Source organism: Elephantulus edwardii, unplaced genomic scaffold (genome assembly GCF_000299155.1).
Source record: "Elephantulus edwardii isolate Elephantulus edwardi_28Jun2011 unplaced genomic scaffold, EleEdw1.0 scaffold00515, whole genome shotgun sequence".
In the NCBI taxonomy this organism is placed as follows: Eukaryota; Metazoa; Chordata; class Mammalia; order Macroscelidea; family Macroscelididae; genus Elephantulus; species Elephantulus edwardii.
Genome location: NW_006400265.1, coordinates 127,594 through 133,593, shown reverse-complemented (window position 1 = coordinate 133,593; position 6,000 = coordinate 127,594). Strand labels below are relative to the sequence as shown.

The following is a 6,000-nucleotide window of genomic DNA, read 5'->3' as shown; positions in this document are numbered from 1 at the left end:
CGGCCGCTCCCGGCGCCGCGGGGCCCGGAGGCGCCGCGCCCCGACCCGGCACGCCGTGGAAGAGCCGCGCTTACGGCCCTGGCATCCAGGGGTGAGTGCGGCCCGGGGAGGCCGGAGGAGGGGCGGCCGGCCGGGGGGGCTGCCCCCGAGGGGTCTTATATGGGGGGATGCTGCCTCCGAGGGGTCTTATATGTGGGGATGCTGCCTCCGAGGGGTCTTATATGTGGGGGATGCTGCCCGCGAAGGGTCTTGTATGGGGGGGATTCTGCTCCCGAGGGGTCTTATATGGGGGGGATGCTGCCCCCGAGGGGTCAGGGGTGAACGCTGCTCGCGAAGGGTCTTAGATGGGGGGGATGCTGCTTCCGAGGGGTCGGGGGAGCGGATCCTGCCCGCGAAGCGTCATTTATGGGGGGATGCCGCTCCTGAGGGGTCGGGGGTGGATGCTGCCAGCGAAGGGTCTCATTTGAGGGGGAGCGCTGCCCCCGAGGGGTCGGGTGAACGCTGCCCGCGAAGGGTCCCATATGGGGGTGGACGCTGCCGGTGAAGGTTATGGGGGGATACTACTCCCGAGGGGTCGGGTGAACGCTTCCCGTGAAGGGTCTTATATGGGGGGGAGCGCTGCCCGCGAACGGTGGGGGGGTGACGCTGTCCCCAAGGGTCATGGGAGGGAGGCTGCCAGCGAAGGGTCATGGGGCAATCACTGTCCCCAAGGGGTCATGGGGGCGCTGCCCACGAAGGGTCATGGGGGGAGCCCTGCTCCCCAAAAGTCCCATATGGGGTGGGAGCACTGCTCCCCAAAAGTCCCATATGGGGTGGTAGAACTGCCCGCGAAGGGTCATGGGGGGACGCTGCCCCCGAAAGGTCATGGGGGAAGCCCTGTCCCCGAAGGGTCGTGGGGATGTACAGTGTCCCCAAAGGGTCATGGGGGGAGCGCTGGCCCCCAAGGGTCATGGAGGCTGCCATCCTGAGTGTAGTTATTGGGGAGCAGGAGTCATCCCGGAAGGATCATTCCTGGGGGGGGGTATCATCCTAGGTGCAGGGTCCCGGGTAGAGGGTGGCACAGGGGGGCATCATCCTGGGTGCAGGGACGCGGGTAGAGGGTGGCACAGGGGAAAGGGGCTCCCCTCTGGTGAAGCGGCCTGTTTCGGTGGTGGGGGTCATCATGCCCAATGAGTGGCAGCCCAGGACAGGGTGGTAATGAGGAAGGAAGTCCCATGTATTATAAAGGCCAGCGGGAGGGATTGTCTCGCGTGGAGTGTTCTGTGGGGAGACCGATGTCATTGGAATGAGTGCAGCCCTTGGGGGGCTCATTCCGGGAAGGGGGGAGTGGATGTCACGGGGGTCCTGAGGGCAAGGTTAGCCCTGTGGGAGAGCATCATCATCCAGAGGTGTGGAGGCTCATTGTCAAATGAGCTCCAGGGGAAGCCTGAGGGAAAGGGGTGTCGCCGGGTGGGGGATACCATTTTGGATGACAGTGGCCCATGGTGAGGACAGCCAGGAGAGAGAGGGAGAGGATGGGGGTGTCATATGGGGATGTCATTCCGGGTGAGAGTAGCCCTTTGGGGACATTGAAGAGGCATAATCTCTGGTGATGAGGCCTGGAGGGAAGAGGGTGAGTGGGGGTTTCATCCGAAGAGTTGGGGAGAAGTGTCATCCATGAGTGAGTGCTGCCCAGGCCATGGAATGGGTGCCACACCAGGAGGACAGGAGGCCTGAGGCGGGGTTTGAGTGGGGCGTCATACCTAGGACAGTGGGGTTGGAGGTGGGGGGGAGCGTTGTTGAGGGGCAGGAAGAAGAGAACATCTTCTAGAAGTGAGTATGTGAGAGGTGTGTCACCCAGGAGGGTGAGGAGGAAGTGTGCTATCCTAGGCAGAATGCAGGTTAGGGGCTAGAGGGGGACATGGGGGCAGAAGGTGCCACCATGCAGGGGCGAGCTGGGGGGTAGAGGGCATCTTGCCTAGGAGGATGGAGAATAGGTGGGTGGACAGGGCGTCATGCCCCTTGGGGGACGGGGGTGTATGCCCTGCAAAGTGCTGGTCCCGTGGGAGGGGAGCGCCCCTGTAGAGTCAGGGTCCTCATCTCAGGGTTCACATGCAGGCTCAGGTGAGGGAGTAGTCTCATGAGTGAGAGCTGGTTGGATGAGGCCATCAGGTGCGCTGAGTGCCAAGTGAAGGGGAGGGAGTACAGCATCCCATTAGCTTCCCAGCCCACCCTGGCAGTGTTCTGCATGTCTGACTTCTTGGAAGGGTCTAGTTATACTAAAAGTTTAGTTGATACTTTTTAGAATTTTAAACTATTTGAAAGTGATTCGGCCTGATCACAGTGGTGCAAGAGCAGAACTGCTGAACCCCAGCTCTGCAGAGTTCACTTTCGGCCTTGATGCTGGGAAGGGAAATGTCATTTTTCCTTGTCCCTCCCCCACAGGGACAAGTAAGGACCCTTTGTCCAAGTGGGGTGTGGATGGGAATGGGATCCAAGGTAATTTGAAGACCAGTGTGGCCTGAAATCTGAGTTAAATGGAAGACAAGCAATTCTCCCCCCCACCTTTTCTTTTTAAAAAATGGTCAGTTAAAAGATGACGAATTGTTTTTATAGTGATAAAATGGAACCAAAATGAATTTGGAAATGATTTGTGGTGGGGAGTTGTATGTTTTTATTTAAATTTGTTCTGGAATTAATTCTGCAAGTGTCTCACAATATTTTGAAACTTGCCTATAACATTCAAGGGAAATAAAAAACGTTTATCATTTGTCTGAATTATTTTGAGAAACAGTACCCTATTGGAAAATGCCATCTGGTTGTTGTTTTTTGTGGTTGTGTGTTTGTTTTTTTTTTTGAGAGAAAGTGTGTGTGTGTGTGTATGAATGTGTGTGTGTGAGTGAGAGAGAAAGCATGAGTGCCCACGCGCACAAAGGCATGTGGTTCGAATCCACCAGCTGCTCCGCAGGAGAAGGATGGGCAGTCTCCTGTGCAATTAATTGCCTCTGAAAAGTCTCTGGAGGGTCAACTGTGGATTGGTTCCAACTTGACCGCACACAATTTTTTATTTATATATGTAACATATGTATGTGTACCTATGTGTGTACACACATACAGATGTACGTGTATACATACATTAACATATATACTCGCACACATACGTTCTTTCACTATGTTCTGTAAAGGGTGATTGTCGTATTTAGGTGTCATTGAGTTGAGTATGACCCATAGCAACCCTGTGAACAAGTCTGAGCCCTGTCCTATCCTGTGCCATCTCCACACTTCCTGACACATTAGAGCTCATTCCGACAGCCGCCCACCTGGTTAACAGTTTCCCTCTCTTTGCTGACCTTTCCGAGCATTCTGTCCCTCTTCAATGAATGGCCGCTCCTTAGCAACATGCCTGAAGTTTGTGAGGCAAAGACCACTCACCCCGTCTCCAAAGAGCACTCTGGCGGCACCCTCTCCAAGACGTATTTGTTTGTTCTTTTGATAGTCTGTGGACTGTTCAGCGTTCTCCAACACCACAGCTCAGAGGCATCAGTTAGATGCATAGCAGGTGATGAGAAAAACCATGGGCTGAATCAGCCACACGTTAGTCCTCAAACTGACATCATTACCCCTCAGTAATTTGGAGTTTCCTAGTTGCAGACTTTCCCAGTGCAGTATGTCTCCTGATTTCTTGGCTGATGGTACCATTGTGGATCCAATAAGGTGAAACTGTTGACAGTTTCAATCTTTTCTCCTATCATGATGTTGCCTGCTGGTCCAGTGGTAAGATTCTTTGCTTTCTTGACATTAAAGTGCAATCCATATTGAAGGCTTCATTCTTTGATCTTCTGCAACAAGTGCTTCAAATTTTCATTTTGAATAAGCATGGTTGTGTCATACACATAACAACAGGTAATTGATGAGTCTCCCTCCGATCATGATTCCACATTCCACTTCATAGAGTTGCTCAGCATACAGATTGAATACGTAAGGATGTAATCCCTTTTTAATTTTAAAACATGTGGTCTCCCTTGCTCATACGTTGTTTCATGAAATTCTTCTGTATTGGCTAATTCTTTTTGGTACAGTGATTCTCTTTACTCCTTCCATCTTTTAATGCTTCCTGGATCACTTAATATTCTGCCCAAAGCATCCTTAAGGATTGCAACTCCAGGCATGAATTTGTTCTTCCGTTCCTTCAACTTAAGAAATACTGTGTGAGTCCAGCCCTTTTAATTTTCTGACTCCAGCTCTTTACACATTTTGTTATAATACTTTACTTTGTGTTCCTTCGCTGTCCTTAGAAATCTTTTGTTCAGCTCTTTGATTTCTTGATTGCTTCTCTTTGCTTTGCCTTCACAGTACTCTAGTGCAATATTCAGAGTCTCTTCTGACATCTATCTTGGTCCTACTCTGCTTTTGTAATGACCTTTTGCCTTCTCCATGGATGATATTCTTGATACCTTCCCGCAACTCATCTGGTCTTTGCTCATTAGTGTTCAGGGCCTCAAACCTATTCCTGAGATGGTTTTGAAATTCAGGTGGGGTGCTCTCGAGGTTAAATTTTGGTTGCCATGGATTCCATTTAATTTGAACTTCAGTTTGAACTTGTCCATGAATAGTTGGTGGTCTGTTCTACAATCAGCATCTGGCCTAGTTTTCACAGCTGATATTGAGCTGATCCAGCAACACAGAAGAATTTAATAAAACAGTGTATGAGCAGGAGCCTGTGGTGATGAGGGAAGAAGTTCAAGCTGCTCTGAAAGAATTGGCAAAAAACAAAGTCCCAGGAGTTGACGGCATACTGATTGATGTAATTCAACAAACAGATGCTGTCCTGGGTATGCTTACCAAGTTGTGCCAAGAAGTCTGGAGGACAACCACCTGGTTGGTTAACTAACTGGAAGAGAGCTATATTTGTTTCCATTCCAAAGAAAGGTGATCCGACAGTGCGGAAATTATCACATGTGAGCAAGATTCTGCTGAAAATTATAAAAAATTGACTGGAAGAGCACATCAACAGAGAACTGTCAGATGTGTAATCTGTGTTTATAAGAGGCAGGGTCCTAGGGATATTATAGCTAATATTAAGTGGGTTTTGGCTGAAAACAAAGAGTACCAGAGGAAAGTCCATTTGTATTTCATTGACTATGCAAAGGATGTGTGGATCACAACAAATTGTGGGTAACTCTGAGAAGGATGGGAATCTTAGAACGTTTGATTGTGCTTGTATGAAACCTGTACATGGGCCATAGGCAGTTGTCAGAACAGATCAAGGAAATACTGTATGATTTAAAATTGGGAAGAGTGTGTACCAAGGATATGTCCTTTCTCCATACCTTTTCAATCTATATGCCGAACAGATCGTCCAGGAGGCTGGGCTCTGTTCGGAGGAATGTGGCATATCAGGACTGGAGGAAGACTCGTCAACAACCTGCACAATGCAGATGACACAACCCTGCTTGCTGAAACTGAGGAGCACCTGAAGTGCTTGCTGCAGGTCAAGGACTGCAGCCTTCAATATGGATTGAAGCTCAACATCAAGAAAACAGAGATTCTCACCATTGGGCCTATTGGCAGTATCATGACAGATGCAATGAAGAGATTGAGATTGCTAACAACTTTAGTTTGCTTGGCTCCACAGTCAGCACTCTTGGTACCAGCAGCTAGGAAATCAAGAGATGAATTGCATTGGGAAAGTCTGCTGGCAGGGACCTCTCCAGAGTACTGAAGAGCAATGACATCAGTCTTGAGACTAAGGTGCACCTGATCCAGGTCATAGTCTTTGCAGTTACTTGTTGTACATCAGAGAGCTGGACAATGACTAGGAATGATAGAGAATTGATGCCTTTGGGTTGTGATACTGGAGAAGAGTATTGAATGGACTGCCAGGAGAATAAACAGGTTCATCCTAAAGTTGGTGAAACCAGGCTGCTCCTTGGAGGCTAGGATTCTGAGGCTTCATCTGACATAATTTGGGCATGCTGCAAGAAGGAACCAGTCCTTTGAGAGGGACATCATGCTTGGAAG

At 49.9% G+C, this 6,000-nt stretch overlaps 1 protein-coding gene across 1 annotated transcript in view; it reads left to right on the top strand.

Moving 5' to 3' along the window:
• Positions 1–26: 26 nt before the first annotated feature.
• PAPD7 (PAP associated domain containing 7) overlaps positions 27–6,000 on the top strand; it is a 40,805-nt gene continuing 34,831 nt past the window's right edge. The window contains exon 1 of the mRNA XM_006903128.1: positions 27–91. The gene's annotated coding sequence lies outside the window, so the exon portion shown is untranslated. The remainder of the gene's footprint in view (positions 92–6,000) is intronic.